We start from the raw sequence: 24,768 nt of genomic DNA, 5'->3' as shown, positions 1-24,768 counted from the left end.
TTTATGCTCCAATCGCAGTGAATTATGTTACAAGCCTCCTAAGTCCAATAATGCAGAGACTTTTATTTTGCCAGGCTTTTACACATATTTCCTCTTTGGATGCCCTTCCTCTTCTTGTCTGCCTGGAAATTCCTAATCATTCTTTCATACCAAGAGCTCTACTGGTGCAACACTCCGAGTTAGTAAGCAACGTGTATGTATGGGCATGTTTGTTATGTGTATTTTTATTGTAAGAGACATCATAGATTTCATTGTCTCCCTAAAAGGGTCTGTGACTCCATAAAAACTAAAGATTCACTTTTCTCATGATATAGTCCAAAGTGACACATTGGAGGCATTCTGAGACCCCCTATTCTCCAACTATACCAACTAAGTTCACTGATACCCATTCCTTTTTTTTTTATCATCTTTATTTGTCTTCCTTTGGACTGAGATCTCACTGAAGGCAGAGAGAGTCACTTACGTCTTTGATCCCAGAACTTAGTAAAAATCCATTCATTCATATTTAGCTATGGAGAATGTTGATGCTCAGGTCAACTTGCATAGGATTTGAAAGTGTTTATGTACTGAAGTTCTAGAGGGAATAGGGCTTGCATCTTCTATCTGCTATCCATATAGTTCAGTCTTTGTCCATTTTCCTTTATCAGGTCCTACTTAATGTGAACACCAAGAAATACAAAAACACTTCTTCTTGATAATATGTCAAAATATTGAGCCATGGTAGATTGGCTCCAGAGTTTATGTCCACTTTGTACACACATGAACAGAAACACTGTGCCTATTCTTTGCCAAGAAGATTTTCTCCAGTGCTTAAATTACATGAGTTCTAGAAAGACAATAAGTAAATGAAATGAAGGGAAAGAAATTATCGGCAAAATAATATAAGGAAAATTCTCAGAGCCAACAGATACTTATTTATAGATTAAAAGGCTAGCACCCAGCAAAACAGATGAAAATTGGCTCATGCCAAGATATAACACTGTGAAATTTCATAACACTGGGAACAAAGCAAAATTTTGTACAAGTTTCCAGGGGCAAAAATAGGTCACGTACAAAGGTTCAGGAATCAGTTGGCTTAAGAATTTTCAATATCATCACTATGAACCAGAATGCAATGGAGTAATTCTTTGAAAATTCTGAAGGAAAATGATTTTTGACTTATGTTTTGATTCACACACAAACTAATAATGAGATGTACAAGTAGAAAGCAGACATTTTCAGAAATATAAGATGTCAAAAATTTTTATCTCCCTGTGCTTCTTTTTTTCAGGAAACTACTAGAGAATTTTCTCCACAAAAGGAAAAAGTAAACCACAAAAGATAAAGATGTGGTCTGCAGAAAATAGGAGACACGATACAGGAGAGAGATAAATGAAATACTTACAAGGCTGATGGAGATTCTAGGATGACAAATTTGAACCAGCCATAGAAGACAACTGGTTGGTTAAGATTGTTATAGGTAAGGAGCTTCCAGGAGCATGTCCTTCAAGGTGATAGCATTGATAGAACAATTGAAGTGAATAAAAGTCTTGAGGAAAATTAGACAGTCAAGAATTTTCTATTGGATTAATGAAATTAAAATAGTTCTGTTGGAATTTGACGAATTAGATTTTATGGCCACCCCTGAGGAAGAGGCTACTCCTTCTGGGTGATATGTGGGGTAATTCAAATGAAGACATCCTTAGAGTCTTCCATTGGGAGACTTCTGTCATTGCGACTTCCATGGTACTATCAGACAAGTCAAATAATGAAAATTCTCTGGAAATAGCCTTTGAAGCATCTTATATTTATGTGCTCAGGCTGTCATAAGTAAATACTGTGGCCTAGGCTGCCTAAATAACAGAAATTTATTTTCTCACAGTTTTGGAGGCTAGAAGTCCATGATTGAGGTGGCCACATATTCAGTGTTTGGTGAGGACTCTCCTTTCTTGCAGATGGTCATTTTCTTACTGTAACCTTACATGGCCCTTCTTCTGTGTGTGGAGAAAGAAAAAGAAACAGAAAGAGAAAGAGTGCATGCTTTCTCATCTCCTCCTATAAAAATAATGATCCAATTGGATTGGGTCCCACCTTTATGACCTCCCACCCTTTTGATCTTATTTAACATTAATTTCTTCGTTAGAGGCCACATAACATCTCCACATATAGCCACACTAGGTGTATGAATTTGGGAGAGATACAAATCTGCAGTCTACAACAGATTTCTTAATTCTGTTCTATCCTCTCCAGTGACTGCTAATGTACTAGTTCATTCATGCTATTATCACAAAATTCCCCAAACTGAGTGGATTATAAACAATAGCAACTTATTTCTCATAGTTCTGGAGGCTGGGAAGTCTATGTGCAAGGCACAGGTAGATTCAGTGTCTGGAGAGGGCCTGCTTCCTGGTTCTCAGGCAAGTTTTTTCTGTGTCTACATATAGGAGAAAGGATGAAGGATCTTTCATGGTTCTCTTTTATAAAGATACTAATCTCATTCATGAGCAATCCACCCTCATGGCCAAATCACTTCTCAAATACCCCCATCACCTTGTGGGTTAAAACCTCAACATATGAATTGTGATTTACATAATCATTCAGTCCACACAGGCTAGGATGTTGGTTTTCATAGCTACTCTGGAGCTGGAGTACAGGTGACAGAAATAGGGAAAGTTACAATGGAACAAAGCTTGCTCCCTGTATTTCCCATGATATAGTTATTTTTTTCACTAATTCTCCCAGGATTGCTTCAAGCCTTTGGTTAATTTCTATAATTCTAAAAAAAAACCCTGATTTTTATAATTCTTTGCTGATACTTTTGTAGCCTTTATGGCAAAGAGAATTTTCCTATCTACTGTTTTCACTGACTTCCCATTTTTTTAAAGTTACAGATATATCACTTTGATAGCAATTTCTGTATCAGTTATCTTTTTATATAATAATACTACACTACAAACCCATCCAGAATATAATGGTTTCAAAATACTCATTTATTGTTAGGTGTGGTGACTGTGCACGCCTGTAATCCCAGCATGAGTCAGGAATATCACAAGTTTGAGGCCAGCCTCATCAACTTGGTAAGTCTCAAACTAAAAAAAAAAAAAAAAAAAAAGAATTCAAACAAACAGGAATCTGGCTCAAAGGGTAAACATTGCTAAGTTCATTCTGTGTTCCAAAAAAGAAACAAACCTAACCTGTTCCAAAAACAGAAACAAACCTAACCATTTATCATTATTCATTTTACTTGTGAGGTTTGGATTCTTTTGGAGGATCTTGTCTGGTCAATTCTCTTTTGTTCACTGGATTTCATTTCTGTCTTGTGGCTGGATGGCTTTGGCTGATGTAGGCCAGCTTTGCTCCAAGCCACTCTGCATTAGGCCAGACTAGACACCTTCCAATTGTCATTGTGTAGGATAGAGTGTGTGTGTGTGGGGGGGTGGTGCCTGTATATTTCTTTTTAAATATCTGCTTTTTCCAAGTTTGCTATTATCCCTCTGCCAAAGCCAGTCTTGTAAACAGTGTAGGAAGGCACTACCAAAAGGTGTTGATGTGAGGAGGTATCAAATCTTATGGTCATTATTGGAGTCAGTGTATTGCAGGTCACTTTATTTTTTACTTAAAGAATTTCCCCAATTGTCTTCAAGATTTTTATGTTGTTGAAAAATCAATGGACATGTTGAATTTTATTCTTTGTGTGTTATATATCTCTTATTCTCATTGCTTTTAACATCATTGCTTTGACTTAGGTTTTCAAATCAGTTTCACTAAAATCTGTCTCCAAATTAATTTTATGGACACTACTTGAGATTTGACATTCTGTAAATGAGGATTTATAGTTTTCATTCTTTCTGGAAAATACCAAATCATCATCTTTTCAAAGAACTTTTGAGTTATATCTTCCAGTCTTTTCTTTTTTCTCTTGGAAGTACTATTGGATAAATGTTTGAAGTGGTCATTTTATTCCCTATGTCTCTCTTTTTTAATGTTTTATTAGTGTATTATAGATAATATTGGGGTTCATTTGACATAATCATACATGCATGGAATATAATTTTCCACTTTAGTCTCCTCTCTCACCCCTTGCCTCCTCATCCCCTCTCCCCTTCCTCTACTGTGTTGATTCTTCCTTCTGTTTATTTGTACTTTTTAGAATCAGTGCTTTATAGATATACATGAAGTGATATTCACTGTGGTATACTCATATATGTACATAGCATAATTTCAGTCAGTTTCATTCCATAGTTCTCCTTTTTCCTGTCCCTTCTTCCACTCCTTTGTCCCATTCCTCTACTCCACTGCGCTTCCTTTCTATTTTCATGCCCCCCAACCTTTACCCCCTCATTCAGGTCTAGCTTATGCATATGAGAGAAAACATTTGACCCTGACATTGCTCGTAGGACTGCAAATTAGTACAACCACTCTGGAAACCAGTATGGAGATTCCTTAAAAGACTAGGAATGGAACCACCAGATGATCCAGTTACTTCACTCCTTGGTGTTTATCCAAAAGAACTAAAATTAGCACACTACAATGATACATCCACATCGATGTTTATTATAGTGCAATTCACAATAGCCAAGTTATGGAACCAGCCCAAATACCTGTCAACAGATAAATGCATCAAGAAAATGTGGTGGTATATGTATACAATGAAGATTTACTAAGCTACAAATTGTGAAGTTATGGCATTTTATGGTAAATGGATGGTACTGGAGACCATCATGCTAAGTGAAATACACCAGACCCATGTCTCTTAACCAGTCTTTCCTACAGAAATGCATTCTAAGTAATTTCTAAAGATGTTATTACTCTGAACTGATTTCATCAGATATATTCAGAATAAATATTTCAGTTCCTTTTTTATTTTTATTTTTTAGTTGGTACCGTATTGATCTGAATATTTTCAATTCTGTTGTTTTTTTAGTTGCCAAGCATCTTTAATAGCCTATCAATTAGATGTTGCCAAATATGTGCTTATTTTAGACCAAAGTTTTAGATAAATACTATTTGATTTGGGCAATTTATTCTGTTTATGTATTATAGTGTCTGTATATAGCCTTAAGCCTATTTTATCTTAATTACTTTCCATGTAAACTAGAATCTGGATCTTTTTTCCCCAGGAGTGTTTACTATATAGAATATGCTTTCCATAGAGGATAGCTTTCAGATGTTGTTATTATTTTTTATTTTATTTTACTTATTCTATATTTATATTTATATAAATCAGCTTCCATATACATACGTTACTTATCAAATTAATAAAATTGAGCCTTGAATATTTTGTTTTAGTATTTCAATTTTGGTGTGTTAGCATCTACTTTTTAATGTTTGAGAACCTTTTGCCACATATTGAAGGCTGGGAATACAAGACCAGTTTTACTAAGCAAAGTCATGTTAGCAAGGCAAATCACTGTCCCTTTCATTGTTACTTTTCTTCAATTCTGTATGCTACACTGATCCAGAAGTAGCAGGAGAATTATCTTCTGTGCATGTCTTTATTAAGTCAAGTTGGTGGCATGGACTTAGCTAATTAACTTGATGTTGTCTTTTCTTTTTCTTTAGTAGAAATAAAAGTATTTCAGATTTCAGTACACTAACTCAGTGTGACAGAAAAATTTTTGAGTACAAATTGAGCACATAAAGCTTGGGTCAAATGGGAAAAAATTAATTTCTTTTAAATATAAACACATGTTATTGGGGCTGGGGTTGCGGCTCAGAAGTAGAGTGCTTGCCTAGCAAATACAGGGCACTGGGTTCGATCCTCAGCACCACATAAAAATAAAATAAAGGTATTGTGTCCATCTACAACTAAAAAAAATATTAAAAAATAAAAAATAAACACATGTTATTTTCGCATTTTGCTTTCCAGAGTTTACATATACACACTTGATTTTATGTAGCAGTTATCACATTATGCAATGTGGACTTTGAGTTTTCACTTAGTATATACTATTTTTGATATGTTCTATTTTTTTTTTTTTTGGTGCTGGTGATAGATAGCAATTTAAAGGATATTTAACAATTTAAAGGATATTTAACAATTCAAAGGATAGATAACATTCCATGGGGGGTGGGGGGCTACTATTTTTGGTATTACAATGCTTTCCTCCCTCCAGTTATAGTGATGGAACCCAGGGCCTTGCATATGCTAGGCAAGTGCTTTCCCACTGAGCCACACCTGAGCCCTCAATCAATGCTATAATCACCTTTTTATAGATATATTTTTTATTATTTGGATTATTTTCTTAGGATATATTTTCAAAAATAAGATTACCAGATTAGAAAATTAAATTCAATTTGAGATTAAATATTTTTGTTGATATAAATTCCTGAATTATTTTCTGAAAATCTTTGTTAGTCTACATTGATACCAAGTGGTATTTTGGATATTTAAAATTTTTAATAGTTCCTCAAAATTTTACTATCCATAAATAACTGGCAATATATGGGTATATTTTCTGTCTTTATTTCTCTTCCTTCCTGTCATATTCTTACTCATCCTTCTCTTCTCTTAACCCTTTTTCCTACTTTCTTTCTCCCTGTATTTCATTTCCCTGCCCACTTCCTTTTTGATATATATGTTCTGAAAATAAGTAGGAGTGAGTTATTCATGTAGGCTGAGGAAGGAGGATCGCAAGTTCAAAGCCAGCCTCATCAATTTAGTGAGGCCCTAAGTAATTAAGTGAGACCCTGTCTCTAAATAAAATATTAAAAAGGGCTGGGGATGTGGCTCAGTCGGTAAGTATGGGGCTCAATCCCTGGTTACTACCCCTCCAAAAAAAATTCATTCATACTTTTTGTAGAACTAATGTAAAGAATGCAAAAGTGCTTTGGGACTTAAATAAATGGAATTTGGTTAAACATATACATGTAAGACTGAAAGGTCCCCATTTGTTTATTATTTAGCTAGAAGAGGAATTGGTTCGATTATAATAAATAAATATAAATCATCATAGTGAATTCTTCCAGATACCTCCATCTATTGTATTTTCCAAATAAAGAACAAATGTAAAAGATGATAATTTATGGAATAATTCATAAAACCTTGCTTAGGAGTTAGTAGAAAATTTGATAGATCATATATGATCTTTTCAATAGTCAGCTACTTAAGGTATGCATTATTGATGCTAGTCCAAAATCTAGTTGTTCACCAATTTATTTAAACTTTAAGCATTTGAGAGAACATTGAACTAGGAACATACTATAAAGAGATATATACTTTTATGTTACTGAATGTCTGCATTGTTTAGATCTCCTGATTGCTTTATTTTCCAACATTGTTTTCCTTTTGTTTTAAGCATTTGTTCATATACCTGTTGGTCATTTGTATATCTTCTTTAGGGAAATGTTTATTTAGGTTTATTTCCCATTTTTAATTAGGTTATTTATATTGAAGAGATGTCTATTGCTGCCATTCAGCATCTGCATCTTAGAATCACGCTTATTATTTTTTCATTAATTTTCTCTCATGTTACTGAATCTCTGTGCATCATTTAGATCTCTTGATTGCTTTCTTTTCCAACACTCTTTTCTTTTTGTTTCTATTATACCATCTCCTGGATTTTTTCCATCTTTCATGGCTTCAGTGACTTATAACTAAGCACCTTTACCACCCACCACTCCCTCCATTATTGTCTCTTTTCACTATGTCTTCTCTGTCTCTCTCTCATCTCCCCTCTCATTTTTTTAATCATCAATATAATGGGACAACCCTATATGTATCTCCAGAAATTCCTCTTTTCTGGGATCTTGATTCATATATTTAAGTTACCCTCTAGTCATATCTTCTGGAATATCATAAAAGTATCCATCAACAAAGTGGACTTATTCATATAAAACTTTAAATTACATTTGTCATAAAAAAGTATCCATCAACATACCCTGAACCAAAATCATTAATTTTTCTCCTCTCTTCTATTTTATCTCCATTCTCTCCATTCCTTTGCCTCATTACCTTCCCTCATTTTCTATATTGATTAATGGCAACTTCTGATCATCTAGGTCAGATACTCTGAACTGATTTTCAGTTCCTTTCATTCCTTCCCACTCACAGTAGTTGGTTATTATATTTTTTTATTGCTATTATAACAAATTAACACAAACTTCGTGGTTTGAAACAGTACAAATTTATTGCCTTAATGTTATGATGGTAAATCCAAAATGGGTTGCATCGGGTCAAAGTCAAGATATTGGCAGGACAGTGTTTCTTTGTCAAGGTTCTAACAGATAGTCAATTTTATTCCCCCTCTTTAGCTTCTAGATGAGTCCACTTTCTTTGACTTATCTTTGAAGCAAATGATGTCTGGTGGAGACTTTTTCATGCTATGTAACTTTGACAATCACAAATCCTCCTGATGGACTCTCCTCTATATTTTCAGACTCTTGGGCCCACACACATAATTTGAGATCATCTGCCTATTTTAAAGTTAGCTGATTTGCAACTTTAATACTGTCTTCAACCTGAGTTCCCATGTGATCGTTAAGGTAATATATTCATAGGTTTTGGAGCTCAGAATCTAGCCTCCCAAGTTGCTGAGATTATTGGTGTGTGCAATGGCAGTTGTATTTTTAATATTTTAAGAACCTACATATAATTTTCAATAACGGTTGCAGTAGTATACAGTCCTAACTACAGTGCATAAGAGTTCCTTTTTCTCTGCATCCTCCCTAGTACTTGTTATCTGTCTTTTTTGATAGCAGCCATTCTTGGTAGAGTGAGGCTGTATCTCATTACAGTTTTGATTTGCATTTCCCTGATGATCAGTGGTTTTCAGCAGTTTTTCATATAACTGTTGGTCATTTATATATCTTTTTAAGAGAAATGTTTAATCACATTTGTCTGTTTTTTCTTTCATTTCCTGTGCTTTTGGGGTTTTGTCCTCCAAATCCTACCCCATTTTAATATCCTGAAGTAATATCACTGTGTTTTTTTCTCATAGATTCATTGATTCAAGGTCTCCCATTTAAGTCTCAATCCATTTTTTGTAATTTGTGAGACAAATAGAGTCTGGTATCATTCTTCTGCATGTGGATACTCGATTTCTCAGCCCCATTTATTGAAAAGACTGTACTATTGCCACTGCATATTCATGAAACATTTCCCCAAAATCAGTTGGCCGTAGAGGTATTGGATTATATCTTCAACTAAATAATGAATAAAGAAATGTGGTACATGTACACAGGGGAATATTATTCCGCCAAAATAAAGATGCTCATGCTAGTGACTCACATCTTGACAAACGAAGCATGACATTCATTAGTTTAATGATTTCCCCCTATTGTGATAGAAATGCATAAGGACTCAGCCTACATAACTTGAAATTATTCAGCAATGTAAGACAAAATTCAATAAGCACTATCTATCAGTTGCAGTTCTTAAGCTCATCTTCAGATTTCTTCTGTTGAAAATTACTTTGGAAGATTGTGAAAAACTTGTTACTTTTTTCATTATCGTCCTTTATTTTTACTGTTAGTTTTTCTCAAAACACCTAATACAATGAATTCTTACCTTCCACAAGTCTTTAGGATAAAGGATGCAAATAGTCATGGAGAGGCTAAAATAATATGTAATTAGGCATCTGTGTTTATAACATCATAGCAAGGATCATAGAATCAGCTAATAATCTTTTAACAGTGGAATGAAGGCAATGGCAGAAGGTCATATGCCTGATCTTGGCATTAGGCTGGACCTAAACCCTCCAGAATTGCTTGGTGCAATGGACAGAACTCAAGACATCAGCATCAGGAGGCCTCTGTTCAATTGCAGTTTTTGTTTATATTTTCTACACCCCAGAGATCATTGCATTAAGTGAAGTAAGTGAGGCAAAGAAAAATAAGTACTGCATGATCTCACTTCATATGTGAAATCTAAATATGTTGATGTCTTAGAAGTTGAAAGTGAAATGGTTGTTATCTGAGCCTGGATAGTGTAGGGGATGAGGGATAGTGAAATGTTCAGGAGTGGGTATGAACTTACATTACAGTTAGAAGTAAGAAACTATGATATGATATTACCCAATTACCCTAGATAGCAATTATGTACTAAATGTCTCAAAGAGGTAGCAGAAGACAGGGTGTGGTGGTGCATGCCTGTAATTCTAGAGACTCAAGAGGCCAAGGCAAGAGGATTGTAAATTCAAGGCCAGCCTTGGCAATTTAGCAAGACCCTGTCTCAAAATAAAAAAATAAAAAGGACTGGGAATATAGTTCCATGGTAAACCACCCCTGAGTTCAATCCCCAGTAACCCCCCCCCAAAAAAAAAAGACAGCAAAAGGATTAAGAATATTTTCAACCTAAAGAAATAATAGAAATTTGAGGAGAGAGATATATTTAATTTAAACATTACACAATATATACATATATTGAAATATCACATGGTACTCCATTAATTTAGAGTAATAATAATTCTACTTTATGAAGTAAATATAATAAATTTTGTGCTAAAGTTGTTGTTCAGTGGTAGAGCACTTGCCTAACATGCCCAATATCCAGGGTTTAATCCCCAGGACTTAAACTCATATAAAGTTTACTTTTTTGTTTTTAATATGTCAGTTAAAATACATAATAGATTGTTAGTATATAAAGTCAATAAAGGTGTGTGATTTGAAAATAAATGTATGGTTGCCGCATAGTAGTACATGCCTATAATCACAGTGGCTCAGGAGGCTGGGGCAGGAGAAGACCATGAGTTCAAAGCCAGCCTCAGCCACTTAGGGAGGCCCTGTCTGAAAATAAAAAAAATCAAAAAGACTGGGGACATGGCTCCAGTAGTAAAGCACCTCTGGGTTCAGTCCCCTGTAATAACTAAATAAATAAGAAAATAAAAGGTTGTCAAAAACATGGTATGTCATCATGAATCAAAGGAAGTAGGAGTGTGTGTAATGATTAAGATAAAGTTGACTTCAGAGCAAATAAAATTATACAATGAGGAATATTACATAATAATAAAATGATCAATTCATAAGGAAGACATTGCATCTTAAATGTGTGTGTACCAAGCAAGAGAGCATCAGAATGCATGAAGCAAAAAGTGGTAGGTCAGAAAGGGTAGAGAAATTCACAATGATATTTGAAAACTTCAACATACCTTTTTAGCAACTTATAGAATCATTAGACAGAAAATCAGAATACCGCAGTTGTAAATAACAGTTAACCAATAGGTCCTTGTATACAAATAAAGAACTTAGGAAAATATATATTCAATTGACCATGGAACATTCTCCAAGGTTGGCCTTTACCTAGGCCACACACCTCAATAACAGTAAGACAGTGGAACTTACACAGATTATGTTCTTTTAATATAATGGAATCAAATAAAAAAATCAATAACAAAAAGACAACAGGAAAATCTCTGAACAGTTGAAAATTAAGAAAACATACTTCTAATCATCAAAGAAACCTGGCAAGAAATTTTAAAATTGTTGAACTGAATGAAAATGAAAGTAAAATATGGATATATGTAGGTTGCTGCTAAGGCAATGCTGGGAAGGAAATTTATAACAATAAATGCCTATATTACAAAACAGCTTATATTGCAAATAAAAGATCTTCAATCTGACCTCAAAAAACTAGGAAAGGAAGAGCAAAATAAACTGAGTGCAGGTGGGAAGCCGGAAATAATAAATGTAAGATCAGAAATCAATGAAATTTGAAATAAGGAAAAAATAAAGATAATAAAACAAAAACATGTTTCTTTAACAGTAAACAAAACTAACAGTCCTATAGAAAAATGAACAAAGTAAAAAATAAAGAAGACACAAATCACCAATATCAGGAATAAGGCAGGGAATATCAGTATAGATTCTGCAGACTTCAAGAGCATGCAAGGATACTATGAATAAAGGTACTTACTTATAAATCGACTACCTAGAAATAACGGACCAATCTCTCAAAACCCCAAAACTGCAAGCCTCAACCAAGGTCAGATAATGAATCAGAATAATCATATTACCATTAAAGTAATTGAATTCATAATAAAAATCTTCCAAAAAAGAAATCTCAGTGGAGAATTCTATGAATCAATTGAACAATTAACATTAATTTTGCACAGTTTCTTCCAAAAAATGGAGACAGGGTAACACATGTCAGATCATCTATTGCCTTGATACTGAAGCTATACAAGAACAGTCTTTAATGAAAGACCTATGCCACTCATGATCCTAGACAAAAACATCCTGTACAAAATATTTTAAAATATAATATGTATAATGTAGGATATATAATTATATATAATTATTTTGCCACAAACCAAATATATACTAATTATATATAATTCAGTGAAAAACAAAATACTTTAAAAAAATTTTTGTAGTTGCACATACACAGCATGACTTTATTTTATGTGTTTATTTTTATGTGGTACTGAGGATCAAACCTAGTGCCTCATATGTGCAAGGGAAGCTCTCTGCCACTGAACTATAGCCAGAGCCCTAAACAAAATAATTATATACTATGATATAATTACCTACAGGTAGATGTGGAGAGGGGATGAGCCCCCAGTCATCAACTGATCCTATGGTGTCTGCAAAAGCCAAGCCTAAGAAACATTTGTTGCCAAAACAGGAGGATGTGAACAGCCTTGACATTTGGCTCTGACACTAACAGTTATCGGATGTTTCAGAACAGTGGGCTTCCTGGGTACAACAGGATAATAGCAGGATATTCCTAGCACTGTAACAGTAGGATAGCTACAAAAATCTTACTAGCTCTGTAACTTTTTAGTAGACAAAGAAGCTTTTTGATAACTCACAAATCTTGAACAATTTATAATGCCCCTGTAGTTTTAACTTCCTTATTGTGAGACCCTATATAATAAACTTGCAGAGCTAGTCCTGGTTCACTGTTCCTCCATCAAAGTGCAGTGTCCCACCAGGCCCCAGCTTTGCTTAAAAATGTTTCTGTGTTTTTCTTCATCTCTTGTCTCCCCTACTTGAGATCCTATGTTGATGCTGTGTGGGTCACGATAGTTGTAGCCCAACAAGGGGCTCAAGTACAGGAGAACTCAAAGAACTTTATTTTTTTATTTTTTATTTTTTTTAGAGAAAGAGAGAGAGAGAGAGAGAGAGAGAGAGAGAGAGAGAGAGAGAGAGAGAATTTTTTAATATTTATTTTTTAGTTCTCGGCGGACACAACATCTTTGTTTGTGGTGCTGAGGATCGAACCCAGGCCGCACGCATGCCAGGCGAGCGCGCTACCGCTTGAGCCACATCCCCAGCCCCTCAAAGAACTTTATGATGTTGATTTTTTTTATACTTTAGTGAATATGGTGGATGTGTAATGGTGTATCACTGGTTTAAATTTCATTCCCAATGTTATGAATGATGATGTACAACTTTTTGTATATTTCCTCATCATTGATATATTTTCTTTTGAGACATGTCTAGTCAAGCAATGTGTCTATTTTTCATTGGGTTGTTTGTATGTTTTATTGAATTACAGGAATCCTTTATGTAGCTGTGTATAAACTACTCATTGATGCTATCTATCATCTATCTATCTATCTATCTATCTATCTATCTATCTATCTATCTTTCTATCTATCTATATCTGGCATCTATTTGTCATCTATATATCTATTTTGCTTGCACTTTTGGCATATATTTTCTTCCAGTTCATGATAAACCTATGTATATTTCTTAAACATGTCTTGATAAATTCAAATTTATCATTCTTTTCTTTTTGTGGGTAGTTGGAGGTGTTTTCTGTGCCCTCAGAGAGATCTTTGCTTTTGTAATATTTGCTTAGAGTATTAACACTTATTTATCTTTTATTTTCAGTCTCTAATAAATTTTAATTACTTTGGGGGTATCATGCGAGATAGAGGTCAGTATTTGCCCTTTTCACATAATTATCTTGTTGTTGCAGCTCTATTTATTGAGATGACTTCCCATTTCCAATTAATTTTTTTCACAACTTTTGGGATATTAATGGATTATCTATGTATACTCAGGTTCCATTGACTTATCCAGCTTTTTTATGGTACCATACTCTTATGGTAAAATCTTAAAACAAGGCAGTGTAAGTCCTCTAATTTATACTTCCTTATGAAGCTTAATGTGGCCACTGCAGCACATTTTGACATATATTGAAGATTCAACTTGTCATTTTCTTTTCCTTTTTTTTTTTAATTTTGGTACCAAGGATTGAACCCAGGAGTGCTTACCCACTGAGCCAAATCCCCAGTCCTTTTTTGTATTTTATTCAGAGACTGGATCTCACTGAGTCGCTTAGGGCCTTGCTAAATTGCTGAGGCTGGCCTTAAAATTGCTATCTTCCTATCTTAGCCTCCTGAGCCACTGGGATTACAGGTATGTGTGTGCTGTGCTCTGAAACTTGTCATTTTCTACCAAAAATTCCTGCTATGATTTCACTGAGATTGTGTTGAATGTATGAATTATATATAAGCAAACATTTAAACAAAGACATTTTCTTTAATTTCTTTCAGTAATATTTTCAGTGTAGATGTTTTTCACATATTTCATCAAGTTTATTTTATTTTTAAACATTTTCTGCTCTTGAATGCAGAAAAGGGTAATGGGGGGGGATACCAGGGATTGAACTCAGGGGCACCTGACCACTGAGCCACATCTCCAGCCCTATTTGGTATTTTATTTAGAGACAGGGTCTCACTGAATTGCTTAGTGCCTCCCCATTGCTGAGGCTGGCTTTGAACTTGTAATCCTCCTGCTCGGCCTCCTGAGCCACTGGGATTATAGGCGTGTACCACCGCTTTGGGCTCCAAAGGGTGATTTTTAAAGTTACTTTTGTAATTGCAGTTGCCAGTATATAAACAATTGCTTTTCAATAAAAACTTTATGTAGTGTAAATTTGCAAGATTAATTTTTAACTTTTACTAGTTGTTTCATATATTACTTAGAATTTTCTATGTAAACCCATTGTCTGCTAATAAAGATTTACTGTTTCCACAATAAAAAGTAGGCTATTTATTGATTTACTTATATTAGTACATTATATTATGCATAATTTTAGGGATCACTTTGACATATTCATAAATGCATACAACATAATTTGTTCCATTTCAATCACTAGTACTACCCCTTTCATCTCCCCCTCCCCTTTCCCTTCCTTTACTCCATTGGCCTTCTTACTATTAATTTATTTTTTAATTGGTACATTATAGTGAAACAAAAAAATTGGAATTCACTGTGAGGCCTTTTATTTAATATTCTTACTTTATCACACCTGATAGGATTTCTGGAAGAACCATTACTTTTTTGAAAGTATTATGGAAAAATGCACTTTGTTTCACAATTAACCATAATATTAGCCTTTAGTGCTTTATACTGAGATGAAGAAGTTTCCATCTATTACTACCTTTTCAGAATTTTTATCATAGTGTTTAGGGGTGTAGCTCAGTGGTAGAGCTCTTGCCTAGCATGCACAAGGCTCTGGGTTCTAATCTCCAGCATTACTAAAAAAAAATTTTATCATGAATGAAGTTTGAATTTTATTAGATGCTTTTAGGGTGTATACACATTATTTGTTCATTTTGTTAACATGGCAAATTAAGTTGATTGGTTTTAATTGTTATATCAATATTTCAGTCCTTACGTAAAGCCCACTTGGTCATTATTCAGAAAAAAAGTTAATGTTGCAAGCCTAAGATTGCTGTCATTAGAAAGGCTTACTTGGAAAGTTGTTATCGGATGGTGTTTGGAAACATGAATTTGGGGAGGTCATTTTCCACCCTAACGCATTAGAGTGCCTAACTGAGCTTAAATTCTTTGTACAAAACAGTGTAGTTTATGCTGAATACCTGCTTGTCCTTTGGGATCCTAAAATTCTGGTATATGATATCCAGAGGGTGCCTACATGAACAAACTCCAATAAAAATGGAAACGCTAATGATATTCTCTAGTAGAAAACATTTCACATGTTTTTTTACAACTCATTGCTGCAGGAATTAAGCACAGTTGACATGACTCCCTTAGGAAAGGATCCTTGATGACTCGTGCCTGATTTCCTCCAGATGTTACACAATTTGCCTTTTCCTTTGGCTGATTTTGCTTTGAATCTTTTTGTTGTAATAATTCTTAGCCATGAGTACAACAACCTTATGCTGAGTCTTGTGAGATATTTTAGTGATTTGCAAAGCCTGATATTGGTCTGGGGATACTGAATACAGTTATGATAAGTTATCCTTTTGCTAGTGTGATTCAGTTTGCTAATATTTTAATTATTTTTATGCCTACGTTCATGAGGTATATTAACTTTAATTTGCTTTTCTCATAATATCCTTGACATATTTTGATACCAGGTATATGAAGAGTCCCCCCCCTTTTTTGAAATAATTTATGTAAATTTTTTATTAAATCTTCCTTAAGTATTTGATAGAAGCCGATACTGAAGATATTCATGACTTTTTTTTAGGAAGGTGGTATTAGAATATGTAATTTTTGGTTTAGAAATTTGCATTCTAATAGATTTGGGGCTATGTATAGATCAATTCCTTTTTGAATAATTTTTTTGTGAGCTATAGCATTTAAGTAATTTGTCATTTAATCTAAATTTTTAAATGTATTGGCATAAGGTGGCTTCTATATTTCTTTCTCTTCATTTTACTCTGGGTGGGACCTGTAGTTTTGACCCTTCTTCCCAAACTTTGAAAATTTGTGTGTTCTCTTCTTTTGTTTTCAGTTTTTTTAGGGAATTAGAAAGCTTATTGTTCTTCTCAATACTTGTTTTGAATCCTTTTGCATAATAACTGAAAGCAGAAAAGCAGATATCCAGCCAGGCATGTTGGTGCAGGTCTGTAATCCCAGCAGTTTGGGAGGCTAAGGCAGGAGGATGGTGAGTTCAAAGCCAGCCTAAGCAATTTAGCAAGACCTTGTCTCAAAATAAAATAATAAAAATAACTGGGGATGTTGCTCAGTGGTTAAGCACCCTTGGGTTCAATCCCTGGTACCACCAAAAAAAAAAAAAAAAAGCAAATATCCATACTTTTTTTTTCTTGTTTTGTAGTGATGGAAATCAAACCTAGGTCCTTGTGCTAAGCAAGTGAAGCCAAAATTAGACAGGCAGTTCAGCATAGATAGATAAATCCAGTCAGGTCAGAGGAGTCAGGCCAATTTTGAGTGAGTCCTGGGAAGTTGGAGACTGTCCCCTGAGGGATTGAAATGTTTGTTCCTTCAGAACCCTTCCTCCACCCTTATCAAGATCCTCCCCCTGCTCCAACCTGTGGCTAAGATAACCTGCCCCAGGAATTGCCCCTCCCTACAGGGAGCTATAAGGTTGTTAATTCTTGTGTCCTGGGCTGCTCCATCCTGCCCTTCCCCCTTCAGCCCACCTGTTTCCCACCTTGTGGCCAGCCCAGCAAGCATCCCTGGGCCCAGTCAGGAACACAGGAAGGAGAAAGATAAGGGGAAGAGGGCAGGAGAACAAAGGAAGCCTAGGACACATAAAAAGAGCAGAACACCTTGCTTCTGGGGATACCAGGGTACCAGCTATGGCCCCCTTCTCCCTCCCAGGAGGGGTCTATATTACCCCTTTTTAAATAAACCCTGCTTCATATGCTTGCCTCAGTGTGCTTCTCTAATGTTCACACTTCAACATGTGAGGAAACAGGACTCATCATTGATAACGGGAGGTATCACAAGTACTTTACCACTGAGCTACATCCCTTGCCCAAGATCCATACATTTTTATGCATATTTTTGTTACTCAATTATAAATATTTATAATTTTCAATTTTATAATATCTCATTTTTATAAATATTTTAAAATACTTGGTGTGTTTTCTAATACATAAGTAATAGAAAAAATTTGCTAATTTTTCTTTTTTTTCTTTTTTATATTTTTTAAAATTTTTATTGTTGGTTGTTCAAAACATTACAAAGCTCTTGGCATATCATATTTCACACTTTGATTCAAGTGGGTTATGAACTCCTATTTTTACCCCGTATACAGATTGCAGAATCACATCAGTTACACTTCCATTGATTTACATATTGCCATACTAGTGTCTGTTGTATTCTGCTGCCTTTCCTATCTTCTACTATCCCCCCTCCCCTCCCCTCCCCTCCCCTCTTCTCTCTCTACCCCATCTACTGTAATTCATTTCTACCCCTTGTTTTCTTCCCCTTTCCCCTCACTTCCTCTTGTATGTAATTTTGTATAACCCTGAGGGTCTCCTTCCATTTCCATGCAATTTCCCTTTTCTCTCCCTTTCTCTCCCACCTCCCATCCCTGTTTAATGTTAATCTTCTTCTCATGTTCTTCCTCCCTACTCTGTTCTTAGTTACTCTCCAAAGAAGACATTTGGCATTTGTTTTTTAGGGATTGGCTAGCTTCACTTAGTATAATCTGCTCTAATGCCATCCATTTCCTTGCAAATTCTATGATTTTGTCATTTTTTAATGCAGAGTAATACTCCATTGTGTATAAATGCCACATTTTTTTTTTATCCATTCGTCTATTGAAGGGCATCTAAGTTGGTTCCACAGTCTTGCTATTGTGAATTGTGCTGCTGTGAACATCCATGTAGCAGTGTCCCTGTAGCAAGCTCTTTTTAGGTCTTTAGGGAATAGACCGAGAAGGGGAATAGCTGGGTCAAATGGTGGTTCCATTTCAAGCTTTCCAAGAAATCTCCATACTGTTTTCCAAATTGGCTGCACCAATTTGCAGTTCCACCAGCAATGTACAAGTGTACCCCTTTCCCCACATCCTCGTCAGCACTTGTTGTTGTTTGACTTCATAATGGCTGCCAATCTTACTGGAGTGAGATGGTATCTTAGGGTGGTTTTGATTTGCATTTCTCTGACTGCTAGAGATGGTGAGCATTTTTTCATGTACTTGTTGATTGATTGTATGTCCTTCTCTGAGAAGTGTCTGTTCAGGTCCTTGGCCCATTTGTTGGTTGGGTTATTTGTTTTCTTATTGTTTAATTTTTTGAGTTCTTTGTATACTCTGGATATTAGGGCTCTATCTGAAGTGTGAGGAGTAAAAATTTGTTCCCAGGATGTAGGCTTCCTATTTACCTCTCTTGTTGTTTCTTTTGCTGAGAAAAAAACTTTTTAGTTTGAGTAAGTCCCATTTGTTGATTCTAGTTATTAACTCTTGTGCTATGGGTGTCCTATTGAGGAATCTGGAGCCTGACCCCACAGTATGTAGATCGTAGCCAACTTTTTCTTCTATCAGATGCAGAGTCTCTGATTTGATATCAAGCTCCTTGATCCACTTTGAGTTAACTTTTGTGCATGGCGAGAGAAGGGGATTCAGTTTCATTTTGTTGCATATGGATTTCTAGTTTTCCCAGCACCATTTGTTGAAGATGCTATCCTTCCTCCATTGCATGCTTTTAGCCCCTTTATCAAATATAAGATATTTGTAGTTTTGTGGATTAGTCTCTGTGTCCTCTATTCTGTACCATTGGTCCACCTGCCTGTTTTGGTACCAGTACCATGCTGTTTTGTTACTATTGCTCTGTAATATAGTTTGAAGTCTGGTATCGCTATACCACCTGATTCACACTTCCTGCTTAGAGTTTTTTTTTTTTTGCTATTCTGGGTCTTTTATTTTTCCATATGAATTTCATGACTGCTTTATCTATTTCTACAAGAAATGCTATTGGGATTTTGATTGGCATCGCATTAAACCTATAGAGAACTTTTGGTAATATCGCCATTTTGATGATGTTAGTTCTGCCTATCCATGAACAGGGTATATTTTTCCATCTTCTAAGATCTTCTTCAATTTCTCTCTTTAGGGTTCTGTAGTTTTCATTGTATAAGTCTTTCACCTCTTTTGTTAGGTTGATTCCCAAGTATTTTATTTTATTTTTTTTGAGGATATTGTGAATGGAGTGGTTGTCCTCATTTCCATTTCAGAGGATTTGTCGCTGATATACAGGAATGCCTTTGATTTATGTGTGTTGATTTTATATCCTGCCACTTTGCTGAATTCATTTATTAGCTCTAATAGTTTCTTTGTAGACCCTTTTGGGTCTGCTAGGAATAGAATCACCATACAATAATTATGGAAGACTTCAACACACCTCTGTCACCACTGGACAGATATTCCAAACAAAAGTTGAATAAAGAAACTATAGAACTCAATAATACAATTAATAACCTAGACTTAATTGACATATATAGAATATACCACCCAAAATCAAGCAGTTACACTTTTTCTCAGCAGCACATGGATCCTTCTCAAAAATAGATCATATATTATGTCACAGGGCAACTCTTAGACAGTATAAAGGAGTAGAGATAATACCATGCATCTTATCTGATCATAATGGAATAAAACTGAAAATCAACGATAAAAGAAGGAAGGAAAAATCATGCATCACTTGGAGAATGAACAATAGGTTACTGAATGATCAATGGGTTATAGAAAACATCAAGGAGGAAATTAAAAAATTCTTAGAGATAAATGAAAACAAAGACACAACATATTGGAATCTATGGGACACAATGAAAGCAGTTTTAAGAGGGAAATTCATCTCCTGGAGGTCATTCCTCAAAAAAAGAAAAAAACCAACAAATAAATGAGCTCACACTTCATCTCAAAGCCCTAGAAAAGGAAGAGCAAAACAACAGCAAATGTAGCAGAAGGCAAGAAATAATTAAAATCAGAGCGGAAATCAACGAAATTGAAACAAAAGAACTTTTGAAAAAATTAACAAAACTAAAAGTTGGTTCTTCAAAAAAATAAATAAGATCAACAGACCCTTAGCCATGCTAATGAAGAGGAGAGAGAACTCAAATTACTAACATATGGGATGAAAAAGGCAATATCACAACAGATGCTACAGAAATACAGAAGACAATTAGAAATTATTTTGAAAACTTATATTCCAATAAAATAGAAGATAGTGAAGACATTGATAAATTTCTTAAGTCATATGATTTGCCCAGTCTGAGTTAGGAGGATACACACAATTTACACAGATTAATATCAATGGATGAAATTGAAGAAGCCATCAAAAGACTACCAACCAAGAAAAGCCCAGGACCAGGTGGGTATACAGCGGAGTTTTACAAAACCTTTAAAGAAGAATTAATACCAATACTTTTCAAGTTATTTCAGGAAATAGAAACAGAGGGAGCTCTTCCAAATTCATTCTATGAGTCCAACATCACCCTGATTCTGAAACCAGACAAAGACACCTCAAAGAAAGAAAACTACAGACCAATATCTCTGATGAACCTAGATGCAAAAATCCTCAATAAAATTCTGGCGAATCAGATACAAACGCACATCAAAAAATTGTGCACCATGATCAAGTAGGATTCATCCCTGGGATGCAAGGCTGGTTCAATATACGGAAATCAATAAATGTTATTCACCACATCAATAGACTTAAAGACAAGAACCATATGATCATCTCGCTAGATGCAGAAAAAGCATTCGACAAAGTACAGCATCCCTTTATGTTCAAAACACTAGAAAAACTAGGGATAACAGGAACTTACCTCAACATTGTAAAAGCTATCTATGCTAAGCCTCAGGCTAGCATCATTCTAAATGGAGAAAAATTGAAGGCATTCTCTCTAAAATCTGGAACAAGACAGGGATGCCCTCTATCACCACTTCTGTTCAACATAGTTCTTGAAACACTGGCCAGAGCAATTAGACAGACAAAAGAAATTAAAGGCATAAAAATAGGAAAAGAAGAACTTAAAGTATCACTATTTGCTAATTTTTCAAGATGTTCAAATGTATTTTTTGATTTCTGACTTGTACTGTACCTCGGTTACATTGAATGTGTATGTGTATAAATGAGATTTATAAGATATTAATCATTTAAAATTTATTAAAATTTAAAGACTTGAAATAGGGTCAAATGGACAAATTTAGGTTTATGGAGTAATACATCTGGCTGCTTGTTTGTGCAAGGAAAGATTTTGGGGGGCATACAACCATGCTGATTAATGCAGGTACTGCCTATATCTACTTTTGTACTATAATGGTTGAGTCGAGTGCTTATGACAGAAACCTTATAACTCTGGGATCCTAAAATGTGTACTGCATATCTGGCCCTTTAAGAAAAAAGTTTTCAGACTCCTGACCTAGAACATAGCCAATTCTTGTAAATGTTCATTGTATGCATGGAAAGAACTCAGCCCCCTATCTTTCCCCTTTCTCTTCATTCCTCTTCTTTTTCTACACAAATGTATGTACACACACACACACACACACACACACACAACACATGTTAGATCAAGCATATTAATGACATTGTTCAAATAATTTTCATCATTTCAATTTTTTGTTTTTCAGTTCTGCAGAGAACCCTTAAATGGTTTCTCTTTGTGTGTTCATCAGTTTGTTTTGTGTACTTTGAGGTTAAGTTCTTCCATTCTCACAAGTTCAATCTAGTTGGATAATCCTTTTTGTTATCTTGAAATGTTCTTCTTTATAAAGTTTTTCATTTTAAATTCAATTTTATGCTAATATTAATATTTGTATGCCAGCTTGATTTTGTTATTATTTGCCTGACATATATTTTTATATTGCTTTAATTATTTCAACCTTGCTAGTGTTTTCTTTTTGTGTTTTTTTTTTAAGTGCATTTCTTTTTAGCAGTTTATAGCTGGAATTTTAGATCTAATGTAATTATCCTTCTTGTCAAAAAGGTGATTTTAATCAACCTTTATTGCCATTTTGTATACTTGGAATTATTTGTATCATTTTATTTTATATTTTTTACCATATATAATTTTTTCTTTCCTGATTTATGTTAGAGAAGGAAGTTGTATGTTATTACTTTCATTTTTGTTCTGCTGATTTAGAAATACTGACTTTTATGTCTTTGTTTCTGGTGGTTACTTTAAATTTTCAGCACATAATTACTTATATAATTGTCTACCAAATTCTAAAGATTTAAAAAATTTCCACCCTTCTGCCGTGTCCGAAAAAGACCTTAGAATGTTCAACAAAAATACTGGATCTCCACCTCCTAATTTCCTTGTGATTGCTGATAAAGTTCCTGTTTGAGTTCAAGGAGAATTTATGTTCTTTGCTGGGTAGCTGGTCTACTTTTTATGATTCTCCTTGCTTGGGGGAAGGGTCCTGTGCAGCTGTAGCTGGATATATTCAGCTGCTTCTGATCCTCCTTTGCATGTGGGGTATCTTGGGTTTTTTCTACAGATGAATCAAATGTATTTTTCCTTTTGTGTGATTTCAGTGTATACTCATTGCATTGGGCTGAATTGTGTCCCCCCACCCCATTCATATGTTGAAGTCCTAACCCTTGATATGTCAGCTTTTAACTGTATGTGGAAATAGGGCTTTTGAAGATCTAATTAATGTAAAATGAGACCATGTGAAATGAATTCTGATCTAAAATATTTGATGTTCTTTCTAGAAAGAAGATTAGGACACAGATAAGAACAGAGGGAAGATCATCTGAAGACCCAGGGAGAAGGGGGCCTCAGAAGAAACCACCTCTGCTGACAACTTGATCTTGGACTTCTGGTTTCTAAAATTATGAGGAAATAAATTTATCTTGCTGAATCCATCTATTCTGTGATCCTTTGTTATGACAGCCCTGCCTAGTAAACTAAGAGGCTCATTCTATAATTGTGAACCAGTTTTGGTACTCCAAGTTATCTATCATATCTTAAAAGTCCAGTTATGTCTGGAGACAAAACCATTATATTTATGTGTTAAGAGTACTTGGGTGAGCAGCTTTGAACTTGAACTTTCAGAGCATTTTGACAGCATTTCAGTCTCTCTAAATTTTACTCTGGATATTTAGTGTAATGTCTAATTAAGGTTGTATGATCAGAACCCATTTTGTAGAAATATCTAGAAGACAGGAAGCACCATGGCCATTTTTGTTTCTCTCACATGACTAATACAATGCTAACACATCATTTTTGGTAAATTGACTAATAGAAGACTAGACAGGGAGTCTGGAGAACTAGCTTGTATCATATGTGTGTGTTTCACTAATTGGGCAAGTCACTTAACTTATTTTGGCCAATTTCCTCCGCTGTATCATGGAAGATTGGGCTTCATCATCTCAGGTTAGAACATCACACCAAAAAAAAAAAAATACCTGAAAAATGTATCTAGTCTATTCAAGGTCACATAGAGATAGATCAAAGTTCATGGGATGCTGCTTTTCCCCTTGGTACTCTCCACTTACTTTGAAATCAGCAAGCAGGCTAAGCATACCTCAGCAGCAATTTAAAGCCCACCTAGTTCCCCTATTTACTAAACAAATCTGGATTTAATAAAACTTACTTTTGCTAATGGTAGGTAATGGAAGAATCAAATCTCCCAGAGACCACAAGCTTCATTTCCCTTCATACTTTCCTAGCTGGATCAGCAGTTACTTCTGCAGTTCAGCTGTTTAAGGCTAATAACCCTGGAGCTGAGGAAAAAAGAATCTCCCATTTACTGTTTTACAGCAGTCACTGTCTGATAATCACCAAATGGTTTCTGGGTCAGTTATGCGTCCTCAAGGTAAGACCAAAATGCCAGCTCGAATAATGGGGCGATGGAGTGCCTTAATCAAGAGATTTCTATAAAATGCTCACAGGCACTGGTCTTAAAATTGCAACAGATTTTCTTTCATGCCAGCTCCCAGCTAAACTAAATGCCCTTTGACATACATTTATTTAAAAAGTGTAACTGAATTCCACTGATGTTGGTGGCAAATGTAAAATTTGGATGTCCCCATTAAGATAAGTACTGTTTAGCAAGTGCCTTATAAAGACATGTGCAGAGACTATTCATACTTTATAGAGAGGCTCTGTCTTTGAGGGAGTTCAATTAAAATTCTCATACCCATGCAGCTCAAGTACCAGAAAGGA

The 24,768-nt window shown here is 34.9% G+C and overlaps 1 protein-coding gene across 1 annotated transcript in view; it reads left to right on the top strand.

Moving 5' to 3' along the window:
- Positions 1-23,461, top strand: part of LOC110598131 (uncharacterized) — a 278,648-nt gene extending 255,187 nt beyond the window's left edge. Inside the window, exons 3-5 of the transcript XR_005735340.2 lie at positions 1,271-1,459; positions 2,980-3,056; positions 23,313-23,461. The gene's annotated coding sequence lies outside the window, so the exon portion shown is untranslated. The remainder of the gene's footprint in view (positions 1-1,270; positions 1,460-2,979; positions 3,057-23,312) is intronic.
- The last annotated feature ends 1,307 nt before the right edge of the window (positions 23,462-24,768 follow it).

The sequence above is a fragment of the Ictidomys tridecemlineatus genome, chromosome X (genome assembly GCF_052094955.1).
Source record: "Ictidomys tridecemlineatus isolate mIctTri1 chromosome X, mIctTri1.hap1, whole genome shotgun sequence".
Taxonomy (NCBI): Eukaryota; Metazoa; Chordata; class Mammalia; order Rodentia; family Sciuridae; genus Ictidomys; species Ictidomys tridecemlineatus.
This window is presented reverse-complemented; position numbering and strand designations above follow the sequence as displayed.